Source organism: Tachysurus fulvidraco, chromosome 26 (assembly GCF_022655615.1).
Source record: "Tachysurus fulvidraco isolate hzauxx_2018 chromosome 26, HZAU_PFXX_2.0, whole genome shotgun sequence".
Classification (NCBI taxonomy): Eukaryota; Metazoa; Chordata; class Actinopteri; order Siluriformes; family Bagridae; genus Tachysurus; species Tachysurus fulvidraco.
In genome coordinates this window covers 7,768,601-7,783,387 of record NC_062543.1, presented here as the reverse complement: position 1 = coordinate 7,783,387, position 14,787 = coordinate 7,768,601, and the positions used below count along the sequence as shown (strand labels likewise).

The 14,787-nt window shown below is 37.0% G+C and overlaps 1 long non-coding RNA gene across 1 annotated transcript in view; it reads right to left on the bottom strand.

The window, feature by feature from the left end:
• Positions 1-14,787, bottom strand: part of LOC125140290 — a 34,033-nt gene that overhangs the window by 1,082 nt on the left and 18,164 nt on the right. The gene's annotated exons all lie outside the window — the stretch shown is intronic.

Below are 14,787 nucleotides of genomic sequence, written 5' to 3'. Positions count from 1 at the left end.
CTTTGAACAAATGTTTTAAACTCATGGTATCTTAAGTATGTAACCTAGTGAGCCAGTATTAATGCATTCAATGCTAGAGATTTAAGCAATTATGTACGTCGCACTATATAAGGGCATCTGCCAAATGCTGTAAATGTAAATGTAAATGCAATGGGTTACACCACATGTTGCATCCGCAAAACTATGAGCAATGTAGATGACCCCATGCACCTCTCACACAAAATCTTCACCTTCCTGCTGTCTGGATAAAAGGCACAGAAGCACCCAGGCCCTCACAATAGGACTGTGTAATAGTTTCTTCCCCCAAGCCATCACACTCAATACACAGAGACTGGACTGACATTACCCTACATCATTGGACTCCCTTAGTAATTTTTGCTTATTATTTAGTAACTACATTGAAACTAACAAGAAAGCTACATGATTAATGAATGTGTTAACATTTTGGCAAAATTGAACCATTATAAGTCAAATCACGTAAGGCAGAGAAAAGTGCTATATTTCAAATGCTTAACATTGCTGGTCTCACAAAACATCTGCGATGCCACCACAATTCCCTAGGGGTTTGTGAACCCACAGTTGGAAACCAAAACATGTTGTAGAAGGACTTAAGTATATGGAAGGAGTCATCAGCTGGTAGATCATGGTCTAGATGGAGATTCAGCCAAGCACAGTATTACAATGGACCATACCAAGTACTTGAAAAAATACTACAGAAATTCTAATCAACTTCTAGATAATAAATGGTAGTAATTCTCTAAACATAAGCTGTTCTGTAGTTTTCGGTCTCTTGCAGTTATCTGATGCCACTGTGTTAGACAATAGTGAAGTGAAGTGACGTGACATACAGCTAAGTATGGTGACCCATACTCAGAATTCGTTCTCTGCATTTAACCCATCCAAAGTAGTGAACACACACACACCGTGAACACACACAGCAGTGAACACACACACACACCGTGAACACACACCCCGAGCAATGGGCAGCTATTTATGCTGCGGCACCCGGGGAGCAGTTGGGGGGGTTCGGTGCCTTGCTCAGGGGCACCTCAGTAGTGGTATTGCCGGCCCGACACTCGAACCCACAACCTTAGGGTTAGGAGTCAAACTCTCTAATCATTAGGCCACGACTTCCAGGAAAGGTACTGTAGGAAAGCTACCTTGAAAAGGAAGAGTGTTCACTGAGTTTTAGCTAACATTTTTAATCTAATTAGTAAGCCAAAAACATTAAAAAAAAATAAATAAGATTGTTAAAACAGACTGTTTAAAGGCAAATGTGTAAAGAATGTATTAGTCATTTTTTGGACCTCTTACCATTACACCCATATGCGGATCTTCCTCAAACTGTTGCTTCACTGGAACTAAAATACACAAATCTGTTCCAGCATGACAAAACACCCTGTGCACAAAGTGAACCCATGAAGGCAGGGTTTGCCAAGGAGAACTTGAGTGTCCTGAACAGAGCCATGACCTAAACCTCACTGAACACCTTTGGGATGAATATTGACCTTGCCTGATATCAGATCCTGACCTCACTAATGCTCTGGTGGCTGAATGCTCAAAAGTCTCCAAAATCTAGTGAGTGCATTTAAATAGACGTAAAGAGTGGATTTGTAAATTAAGTGAGACAATTAAAATTGAATTGAATAGAACTGAACTTAAATTGAATTGTGAACTACTTATTGTTTATTATTTATAGTCATAACCAAATCAATCTGGTTAATTGATTATGTGGACCTTTTTTAAACAAGTACTATATGAAACTGAACCCATTTTAGCTCAATAAATATTCAATAAGACTTGTTTACCATTTGTGCATAGCAATAACAAGAACAGAATGCGTCTTAGACAAAGCTAGAGAGAAACCATGTAAAAGTTTTGATCTTAGCTCTCACCTGCAGTTACATACAAAGGTGAGCCTAAAAACATCTCAACATTTTACAGTAAATACGATTCAGAATAAGACACAATGTCATATGATCAATAAACATCCCAAATAAACTGTCATTAATATGCATATTTGTGTTTATAGATTCGGCACATGCTACCCCTCAGCCATTAAAAGCCATTAAATGTTGATTAAATGTCTTTCAGCTGTGTCAGTTTGCAAGCTTGCGTTTGGGGTTTTTCCGTGGATCACATCTCTCTCTGCAGATTGTGGGTTGAGACAGAAAAGCTTTGGCCACATCAGTCCACAAAGCCTGAAATTTTATTACCAAGGGGAAAAAAAAAATCTTGAAGGAGAATAGAGATGTTTTTTGGGGGATGTGGGTTGGGTATATACAGTATCCTTTAACTGTATCAATACTCATATAAACAGCAGAGCTGCACTGATCCAAGATTTAAAGAATATTATCAATGCCTTATACAGACTGTCAGTTCTAAAATCTATATGTAATAAAACAAATACCCAAAATGAAAAAGGAATGCAGGGAGATTTAAGCATAAAAAAGATGAACAGAGATGTTATGGAAATTCCTTCTCAAACCAGCTATCTAATTATAAGAATTAATGCTAGGTTGTCTACAAGTAAGTGTCCTTGAAGTCAGATTTTCAAGAACATCATAAATCAAGATGAAGAATGAATTAATGTAAGCCTGCTGTACAAACATCAAAAAGCTGTGGAAAATATACTACTCGTTTCCATCTCGATCAGACCAACAAGGAGCATGAAATGAAAAATTAACAACCAGAAAGATCACAATAACACAATCCTAATTCATGTAGAAAATAAAAAGTCAATATTATAAATAAATGAATGTAGATATATTTAACAGCATATTCATTCATTCATTCATTCATTCATTCATTCATTCATTCATTCATTCATTCATTCATTCATTTGTCTTAATTAGCCACTTTATTCTGGCCAAAACATTACAGATCATAAACTTGGATTTTTTTAAAAATGTGCTTGAAGTCGGATTTGTTTAGAGGAAAGAATCAGATGTGCTGCTTAAACGATATTTACCAATATTTTAAAATATTGTATCCCTATTTTTTTGAGTTTTTATCTTTAATATGATGTTTTATTTTTAAACATTTTGAAACACAAATTTTGAACTGTGTCGTACTGTAGTTTCTTAGTTTCTTTAGTTTATACTCTTTCTTTAATAATAATAAAAATACAATCAAATGCAAACCCTAGGTAAATTATCTTGTTATGTATCTGTCCGTATCTGCACCTACCTTATAGCTAACCTCCCTGGTCTCTACCATATATTTGGGTGGTGGATCATTCCCAGAACTGCAGCGACATGACAGTCATTGACAGTCATTGTCATTGACATGACATTGTTGCACAGGTATAAATGTGTGAGTTATAGCTACTGTACACCAACATAATGGATTATGGTTTAGTATACTGTAGGTCTCTTTTTTTAGACGTATTATTTAATGTTCTTCTTTGATAAAGGGGCCTATAGCAGTACACAACATAACTGCTCGGCCTGATAAAATACCTCCATGTCATCGATGATTCTGTGGTGGTCTTTTCAACTGATGAATATCAAATGACATCAATTAAAATAACCAAAAAATTCCTGCTATGTTGCCAATCCACACATATTCAAAACACATGTTGTCATCTGTGTATATTTTCATCCTCCATTCATCTTAATGTGTGTTTAATCAAGTAGTGTAATGCACAATTTATTACTTCTGAATGGAGCACAAGACAATCAGGAGGCACTAAACAAATTCTGACTGAATGACAGGAGAGAAGAGTAAGCAAGGACAATATAATTATTTTTAAGGGCACTTCTCATAAAAAACAAACGGGGAAACAAAGAAACATTTAATACAGGATATATCAGCATTAAAAACACTAAAAACATCAGGAAATCCTTCGTTGTATGAAACTAAAAAAACAGAGGCTTGGTAAGCAAAACTATTAATCATTTGTTAGGACACCGAGTCTCTCATGTTGCGCCAAAGAACTCACAGGCTTTATTTGCATAGAATTTTCTTGGCTAGAGATATTATTGTTTCCAGATGACTATAGATGTAAATAAACCATTTGACTTTACTTTTACAAAGAAATGTTTTTTACAATGTTCAGTTTATGCTTGGTCATCTAAGCCAAAGGGGTGGACTGTGCTCCATCACACATACTAGCCTGCGGTATGGAAAGTTAATGAACCCTGTGACTTGTAAACAGCAAATTGGACTGTATAGGTGCATCCAGCTCTTTTCTGTTAAAATATAAAATGAGTTGAACAGTTGAGAAAAATAAAATCAGGACGTAACTCGTAACACTACACAATCGTATCTTCAATATAGTTTGTAACATTTTTTCATTTTTTTATTTTCTACCGCTTATCCGAACAACTCGGGTCACGGGGAGCCTGTGCCTATCTCAGGCATCATCGGGCATCAAGGCAGGATACACCCTTTACGAAGTGCCAACCCATCGCAGGGCACACACACACACTCTCATTCACTCACGCAATCACACACTACGGACAATTTTCCAGAGATACCAATCAACCTACCATGCATGTCTTTGGACCAGGGGAGGAAACCGGAGTACCCGGAGGAAACCCCCGAGGCACGGGGAGAACATGCAAACTCCACACACACAAGGCGGAGGTGGGATTCGAAACCCCAACCCTGGAGGTGTGAGGCGAACGTGCTAACCACTAAGCCACTGTGCCCTGTAAAATGATTTAAAAATGGAAAAGTTATGATTATGTAGGAATTCATACCTGTTGCTAGTGAACAACATTATGAAGACCATGATGGAATCAAAACAAATAAACATCCTTTTATTCAATAATTATAAATATATAACATCCCACAGAACACCATTAAATCTACTATTAAAAATGGGTACCACTCCACTACATAGAGGAGGTTATCCATCAAAAGCAAAAGACTTGGTTTGAAGGGCATTAGTCAGAGGAGTAACCAAGAGAACAGGATAATGTTTAAAATCATTCTACCACCAATATGCTTCACTGTGGGAATCATGTTCTCAGGGAGATGAGCAGTGTTGGATTTCCACTAAACATTGCACTCTGTTCAAAGGCCAAACCGTTTTGGTGCCATCAGACCAGAGAACCTTTTCCCACATGTTCGCTGAGTCTCCAATCTACTTTTTTCTGGCAATTTCAAAATGGAATTTCATATGACTCACCACCCTTCCATAAAACCCAGCTTTGTGGAGTGTTCACGTTATGGTTATGTGAACAGCTTCACAAATCTGAGCTGTGGATATCTCCGTCTCCTACAAAGTTACTCTTCACCCCTTGGTTGTTCCTCTATTCCTCCAGTAAGTTGGAAGGCCTTATCTAGACAGAGGTTTATCATTTTCTTTCCAATTTTTTTTTATTAGATTGAATGCTTCTCTGTTGGATGTTCAAAGTTTGCATATTTTTTAGAATCACACTCTAATATTTATCCAGAACTTTGTCCCAGACTTTTTTTTGTCTATGTCTGTCCTATAACAATCTCTGAGTCTTTCCATATTAAAATTGCACATAGGAGGATGCCATTCAAATGTGACTTCTGATGGTAACTTGCACAAGAACTAAATTTAGAGGAATCATATCAATGATGGTGAATACTCATACGAGTTAAGATTAAGGCTGTGATTGAACAGTCATTGCATTTTAGTGTGCCACAACTGCAACACACTTCACCATGCAATGCAATGCTGGCTCAAAGACAATATTTAATTCTTATATTCAGCTAATTCTTTTACTGTTATTATTGCTCATAAATGAATATTGAAATGGAAACCATGAAATGCAATGCAGTGGTGCAGTGTAGATTGCTTTTAATGATGGGTCACATTCTCTTTATTCTTACCAAAGCAATGCACTGCTGATTGTTTTCCATAAAACATCTTAAGCAAAGCAATGAAAGCTTTGCATTTCTGTGAAACATGTTTTCTGCACATAACTGATAAAAAAAAACTGATACTGGTTGTGTATTGTGTTTCCCATTTTATCACTAATGTTATTGCTTTTCATGTTGGCATACTCACTCTAGATTTTATTGTGGACTATGATATCATGTTCTGTCCATTGGACCTCCCAAAATCTTTGTAGCAGAAGATAAAATGTGGGTTCTTCCCTATTACATCCATTTGCTGAAATCCCTTTAGCCTTGTAAGTGCATAGCTGGATTATTGTCTGTTGTATCACATTTCAACTAGTTCTAAATCAGTGATTACATAAAATATGATATGGTTTAACTTATTATAGACTAAATTATTATGAAAAGCAATAGTGATGTTAACATAAATATTAAAAATGAAGCCAAGATTGAACTTCATTATCTTGTATGTAAAAGGAACAACCATAATACTAGCTATATGGTCTGATTGCATTCAATCTCACCTCATTTGGCTGATAAGACCTTGGCAGAGTCTGCTACTAAAGAACGGAAAAGACTTCGGGCAGTAAATTTGAGTCAGATTCACGTCTTATTCTGAGATGTATAGCCAAAAGCAGGTAATAATTTTAAATGCATCTGACAGCTTTGAATTCCAGCTAGTGTAAATATAACTGAGCAAATAACTGATTGCTGCATTTCATATAAGCAAAAAGGTGTTAAAGCGCCATGTAGAACATGTAGCCATTTTAACATTAGAGCAAAACAAGTAAAGGCAGTAAATCAGTTAGACACATGGAACTCATCCAGCTAAAAGAGAGAAAGTCATATTTAGGACACACCCCACCCTGTTCGGGTTTAACCTTAAACATTCCCTTGTGAACTTGCATGAAAACGTCTTTTAAACCCAAACAACCTCACTGTAACGATCAAAATCTAAAATTACATGGCCTCCCCTCTTTAAGTAAACCAACACCCAGTGCTTAGTGTCTTCCAGCTGTTCTCTTACCACAGATTCATCATTTAAAGCAAGCAAGAAGAAGCCAAGCTATATCTAACAGTTAAATTAGCACTTTTACCCAGTAATGGTGCAACAAAGAGATCGAGTGCTTGAGGCTGAATTTACACACGCAGATGAATGAATGTTGAATGAATTTGATCTTTTGAAAAAAAAAAAGTACCGGAATGCAAAGTGAGGTGAGTGTGATGCTATTCGAATGAAGGTTATCCAAATAAAGTTAAATGGAGTTTAAACAAACAAAAAGCATGAAAGTGACTTTAACCTTCAAATGATTACCATTTCATACAAATTTTTAAATATGAATTATTTGTTTGTTTGTGAATATGACATGAAACCACATTTGAGTAGCTAAATAGACTGATCAATTATTAACAGTGTTTATTCAGTTATAGATTTGAGCCCCATAAGAGCTAATTCAACATTGTTGGTGTTATTTCAAAACTAGAAATTTTAAAAAGACGGTATAAAGTTATTACAAATCGGCTAGTGTGGCACAGCAGAAACTTTTCACACTGTTCTTATTGCCAGGAGATTGTAGATTTGAATCCCAGTGATAGTACAGGCTGCGAGTGGTATTACTGTCTTGCCTGTCAATTAGAGACACAATAATGTCTATAATCAGGGCTGTCAAGTGTCACGCATTGAGAGTGACAGTCACGCATTTGGGTCTTTTGTCACGTTCTCCCGCCACACATCGTATTTCTCACGCAGAAAAACATTTTGACTATTTATCATATATTTAATAAGCCGCAGCGCCCAAAATGTATCAGTCCGCACCGCTGTCTCTATGGAACCGGGCAGGAATCAAGTGCGCCTTCCCTGGAGTTCTTAGTCGAGCCTGACACTTATCAGCCAATCAAAAAAAGAGGCTACACAATAGCCAATCAGAAAATAGCACTATCTGGGTAAGATTTAACGCAACAACCAATGAAAAAAAAAACATATTCATTAGAGAGGGTATTTTCGATCTATGGACGGGACAATGTCCTCAATCATGACCCTAAAAATGGCTGGGCTTGAGCCGAACTCTTTTATATGGGAGCATCATTACTAACGATAAAGTAGTCCAAAAAGGCAACAAACACGGTCAGTGATCCTTAGCAAACACAACAAAAGGGTTGGGGTGGGGATGGGGGTGATGTGGGGTGGGGGGTGGACGGTCTGGATATGTCACGCTTGCCTGTCTTCAAAACATGAGAGCCCTGGTCTATATATTTATATAAAATCATTCATAAATTTGTAGCATAATTACTATTTACCATATTATATGTGGTTCTTCTAAAAAGGTACTATTCCAAAACAGAATTCTTAGCAGTTCAGTTTGCACAGTGCATTAATGACCGCTCAAAAGTACACTTCTGCCCATTTGTAGCAGGTGTTCTAGAAAAGCCTTTATAAAAATATATTTAAAACATTACTTTTAATAATTTAAATCATAAAACAACAGCTATTGAGGAAATGATGTTTTGGAAACATGAAAAATATTCTCAGTTTTATCAAAACCATCTGTGGACTTTCAAAACCTTCACCTCCCTGATTGTAAACTTCAATTATAGTCAGCCATAAATGATCAGTAAATCCCTGTCCCTGCTGCCTATAATGTGACCATGTTGCTCTGTAGGGTTTAGTCCAGTAAGCACATGATTGGCACTAAGTTCCGGATCATTCTATAAATTTCGAACATAACACTACAGCTAATCTTCTTAATGCCTCGCTTTTGTGCCAAAAGGAAAGAATGTTATGCCATTACTGCCTTGTGTTGTAGTTATGTTTCAATTTATTACACACACACACACACACAACTGTTTTGCAATAGTTTTAGGATGAAATAAGCCTAGCATTCTTGGATGGTCTCAAATACTGATGTGTGTTTTGAACCAACATGTTTGTGTTCCTTTCCCCTTTTAGAACAGCCAACTTATGTAAGAGCATCCAGTATGGCTATCACGGCTCCCTTCAGGAACGTAGCCAATTCATCACTGCTTTATGACAATGAAGAGGATTCAGGCCAACATTCAAACAAATACTGGAAGCTTTGAAGGTGGTTCGGTGACGCAGTGGGTAGTGTTGCCGCCTAACAGTTCCTGGCTCCTGAGTTGGGTGACTGTCTATCTGAATTTCACATTATCACCCACTGTTCTTGTGGATTTCATCCAGGTTCTCCAGTTTCCTAACATCTCCCAAATAATTGCCAGTAAGTGGAAGGACAAGGATAAAAGGTGTAAATATGTATGTACATGGTGTCCCAACCAGCGTGTATTCCCACCTCACCTAAAGCGGTTATGGAAAAAGTGAGTGAAGTGAATGGAAGCTTTGAATACTCCATATGTATCACAAATGTGTTCCTGGCAGCATGCACCCAACGCCCTGTCTCCACTGATTACTGACACCTGCGTCCTATCAGCAAATCCAATCACGAACTCTTTAAATAGACCAAAGACCGGGCCTGCCTTTGGTGTCGCTGGGAGGACATGCACTTTACCATGTGCTTACATTTTCACCATAACAGACATCTTAGCAATGCCTAGTTTGTTATACTTCGTACTAGTTATGCCAGTAGTTCAGTTTGTCTAGTTCTCATTTTACCTCCTATTATTTCATTAATATTCTGATCTTGGTTTTCTTTGATTTTCATTTCCACATTTTCCTATGAACTAACATGTCTACAGATTCTGCAACGATAAATCGACACAATATGTAAACACTTTTATACTGACACTGATGTCTTTTCTAATAATAAATAGAATATGCTAAATAATCAACATATATAGCATGTCGTGGACCAATATGTGGACCAATACTATCACTCATTTCCTTTTTCTTTTTAAGGCTGAGAAATGGTCTTCTTTATCCTCACTCATAAATTCTGGTTCTATCTAAAAGATTCCCTTGTTGTTTCGAAGACATTTGTGAGATTTACCTCCATTGGGTCCAGTGTCTGTCCATGGTCTTTGTTTAACCTCAAACAGCTCCACCGATGGCTGACAAGGGAATATCCTTTTAATGTGCCAGAAACACCTCAGCTTACGCCTCTTAATACAAATGAGCTTCAGTTCCACATTGTGGTTCTCTTTGATTGGGCTCCTTTACCGTATCAAGAAGAGTAAACCTTCATTTCAACCTCATTTCAGCTGCTTGTACTGGTGACCTTATTATTTCAATCACAAAGTAAGTGATAAAATAAAGTGATACTTAAGTTTATTAATGAAGTTGATTAGAAGTTAATGTTAAATAAGGCAGTAAATTATTTGTTTAGGAATGGCAACTTAACTTTTAATTGGCCAGTAGTGTTAATCTCTCTACCATACCTCTTCCCAAATGTTTACCCATAATCCTGCAGAAGTGGTGAAAACAGTCAGTAGTCAAGTTTACACTAACACCGGAATGACAGGAATGCAGTTAGATCTTGGTCTTCTAAGAAGGCAGAGATATTATATGGTACAATGAACAACATGCTCTGGCTTTCCTCAAATCCCTGCCACTTCTTCCTGTTGCCCTTTGCTCTTAAGTTCTTAGAAACTCCTGAGTAGGCCTCCTGATAGTACAGTTGGACCTTTGAAGAAAGTACAGCTCAGGGGTGGTTTTCATTAAACCAAACTCCTCAGGAGCAAATACTGGTTTCTAATAAAAGGTCACAGTGATTTGTCACACCGTTATCAGGCTTGCGAACAAAAAGGCTCACGACAACGTACTGTACAGGTTTTTCGTAAAACCACATGGATCAGAAGGATGAAGGTAGGAAAACAGTGTTGAAAATTTTGTGCAGAAGGTGCAGGCAGCTTTGTTATGCCTTTTCCAGGAAGCATATGTATGCCAGTTAAAAAAAGCATAGGTTGTAATAAATAAATAAGTAGTTAATGGTTAAACAAGGTTAAAATATATATTTTTAAAATGTCAAGTTTTGTTTAGTTTCTAAACTGTTACTTTCAGAGTATTTTCAGACATTTTCTAGAAAAATTGATTTGATTAAGCAGGGTTTTGCTTATTTTCATCTATTATTTTCTCTTACAACCAGATGCTGTGGGGACAATGAGAGAGTGAGAGAGAGAGAGAGAGAGAGAGAGAGAGAGAGAGAGAGAGAGAGCATGTGCCAAAAAAGGGAGAGAAGCACAAAGCGAGATGCTAGTGGGCTAACGGAGCAGTTGTGATGTGAAAAATCTGAAGTTAGTTAACTTAAAATGTTGTAAATACTCAGGTTTTTTCTTCTGGAGGCTCCCTTGTTACTACAGCGAGAGGAATGGAGCAACGTTGTATTGTTTCTGTTGTATTGTTACTGGAGACAAGTAAAAAATTCATGGATAGTGAATTTCAGACGGATGAAAAGTTCGTTGGATAAACTCCAAACATGGAGTAAGTTACAAAACAAATTTTTTGTTGTTGTTTCTTCGTGGGTGAATTTTTGGTCTCAACAACCTCAAGCATCGAATCAGGCCTACAAAGTTTGTCTGTTTAATATAATCTGACTGTTATTTTTGTACATTATTTTTGTAAAAAACAAAAGACAATTAAGCTATTTTGTGTGTACTTTGGGTTGACACCAAAATATCCCAAAACGGCGTAGATTGAGAATATTTGTGCTTGAATGTGAAATAGTGTGGTTAGGATATTAGTTCGGGGATCGTGATCGTGATCATGAGCATCATGATCCTAACCAGGTTAAAGATTATAAATGGATGAATGAATGAATGAATGAATGAATGAATGAATGAATGAATGAATGAACGTATACATTGATTTGCAGCAAAGCACTAAAGACCTTTGTCTCCCAACTAACCCATGAAAAGGAAAGGATACAGCACTAGGTAACAATTTGTAACATTTTACTGTATAATTAGCATATAATGCAAAGGCAACAAATAGTCTTCTATGATAAATGTATTCTGTCCTCTGTCTCTTTCTTACATAAATGATCTAACTATGTACATGATGGTGGGAGAAGACAGGGCAAGTTAAAAGAATCTAAGGGGTTAGAAAATGTGAGAAGAAATTCAAAAGGAAATGGTCAAGAGAAAACAAAAAAAAAATGACAAAGAAAGGTGACCCTTTTAATGGGGACAACAAATATATTACAAATACTTCAAAGTTATCACTTTCCCTAACACTTTTAATAAAGTCTTCAAAACATTCTTCTTATATCTGTATCACAAATACATGTTCAATATTTCTTTCATAAAGAGACAAAAACTCATTTATATCCTGAATTTAAATATTTCTATAAATCTGCTTTGTGACAATGTTTATTGTTAAAAGTGCTACACAAATAAAATGAACTCAATTAAATTAAAATGAGAATTAAAATGATTTAATGAAACTGGAAGGTAATGGGAACTTATCCACTGTCTATAAATTGACTGTATAAATATAAGAATCTGTTGACAAGGGCCTAACTGTGTAATTAATTCGTTATAATGTTTGAAACAGTGATCTTGTGCTTTATGATGTTTTCCTTGTTATGGGTTTATGGCACTTTTGGAGCTCCGAATTCTCATAAGACGACACAGAGGACTGGCTTTGGATTATGCCTTAAGTGGATTTGGCATTTATTTCTGTGCCATACCGAGAGCTTATTTCCATGTAAATTACAGTTAAAAGGAATATGCTACTTTCCAAGATACCCACAGCCATGTGGGATCAATTATGTGTGTACACTGAGTAGTACATATTAATGATGGATATGGATAGCGGACAAGTTGCCCATAAGACTAAGCATTTTAGACTTGTTTTCAGAAACAAAAGAATTACATAGACAAATCAATCTGAATAAAAAAGAGAAAGGAAAAAAAATTGACCAAGTAAATTAATTAATTAATTAATGTATTTGTTTGTTTATTTTTTGCAGCTTTTTACAGTATTTCTAAGCTATTGAGTATGGCTGCTGGACAACAATTTAAATAAACAACAAACATTTATCTTTTAATATTACTGCATCCTTCTTGCTTTGCTGTACACAAACCTGTTCCTTACAAATAATGGCAAAGCAGTGCTATTTTCTAAGTGACAACCGCACGGTCTGCTTTAATAGACGGCTTCACTTACGGTTTATGAAAACAAAAATAGACACCCTACGGCCTTGTGGACTTAGATAACAGAAAACTGAGGACTCCAAGGACTCCATTTGGACCAGGGCCTAAAATCGCTAACCACTTGTTTATAAAAGCACAGGCATCCCTCTAGGCTGCATGTTACCCCTCCTGTGTTTGTTAGACACTAATGACTGCTGTTGCAGTGACCCAGGGGTCAAATTGTTGACATTTGCTGGTTCATGACAGGTTTTATCTGCAACAATGATAAATATCTACTGCAGAGGGGTAATTTATATATTGCCATGATGGCAAAATGGGTTGGGTCAACTTGGGTTTAGGTTTCCACAGATCACTTTACAAGAAGGTCAACATTTGAAAGTGAATACAATCCCTAACTCAGATTCTTTTCATAAACTGAACTCTTGCTGACATTGAGTTTCCTTAGAACCTCACTTACTGTTTTGTTACTGTCCCAGGGTCCTCACTTACTGTACAAAAGTGTATATTCATCCCCAGGAAGGACAAGTAGGAGGTTCTTAACAGGTTCCTGTCACCATCTTTACCAAACTGCCTTTACCATGATGGTCCAAAGACATTGAGGCCAGCAGAACACTTCTTCTCTGGACCCTTATCCTCTTTCTTTTCTTGGTATGTATCAAATTAGCTTCTAACTATAACATATGTATACACTGCCCAGCTACTTTTATAGGAACTCATGCACACCTGTTCCTTCACAGCAGGATCCACTTCTGTCAGCCAAGAACAGGTTCAGTGATCCCTCGTTTATCGCGGTTAATGGGGACTGGAACCCCTCGCGATAGGTGAAAATCCACGAAGTAGGATTTGCCCTAAGTTTGACATTTTCACTGATGGTCATCATCTTCCTCTTCCTCTTGGGCTCACTAGAGGAATCTTTCGCAGGGGCACGGTGCTTAGGAGGCATTCTAAGGGCTTAACAAAAAGTTAATTTCGAACACAATACGCGAGACACAGTTGACAGCGTGAACGAGAGTGGCGAGATACAAGTGAAGAAGCTGGGAGAGGATGCGATAATGCGCAGCCAATCAGCTCAGATCTCGTGCCGGGAACCAATCATGTGCCTTGTCTGATTGTCCTTGGGTATGTACAAAGCCTCTGAGAGAGTTTCTCTCTTTGTCTGGCATCCTGGGAAACCGTTTTTATTTTTATTTTTCGATGAATATTTTTGAAAAATCAGCGATGCACTGAGGCCGCGAAACTTGAACCGTGAAACTTGAACCGCGAAACTTGAACCGCAAAGTGGCGAGGGATTACTGTATTAAGCACTAAAATTGTCATAAATGTCACGTTACAGTATATGTTAACTTAAAGTACCAGAGGGACAATACTCTTCTTCTTCCTCCCCTTAATTACATACATGTCAAAGATACATTTTAATAATATTTTACACAACATAACAACTTACCTGAACCAATGCCCTTTCTATGGTTTATCCCAAAATTCCTGTCCATGCTGTTCCACTTTTCCACATTTGTTTACATAGAATGAATCAATTAAACCATGACCTATTGAAAATCCCAATAAAGTCCCATAAATAGCAAGGATGTCAAACAAGGACAAATGCTTCTGAATGGAAAATGCTCTGATGTTAAATGTGCATAATGCAGAAAGAGAGGCAGAGTGGGATGTAAATCGAAGATGAGAAAATCAGAGAATTGTGAAGAGTAATGTGGAAACAATGTCTGTGACGACAGCACGCCTGGATCCGAACTATGGAGAGCTGCTGCATTGTACACATTAAATCACAAATGAAACAAACGCACTGTTGGATATGTCAATTTTGAAATGGAACACAATGTTATTTTATTCTCATAACGTCAGGCAATACTTTGAGTCATTTGTATGACTCAATTTTGGCTTCTTGGA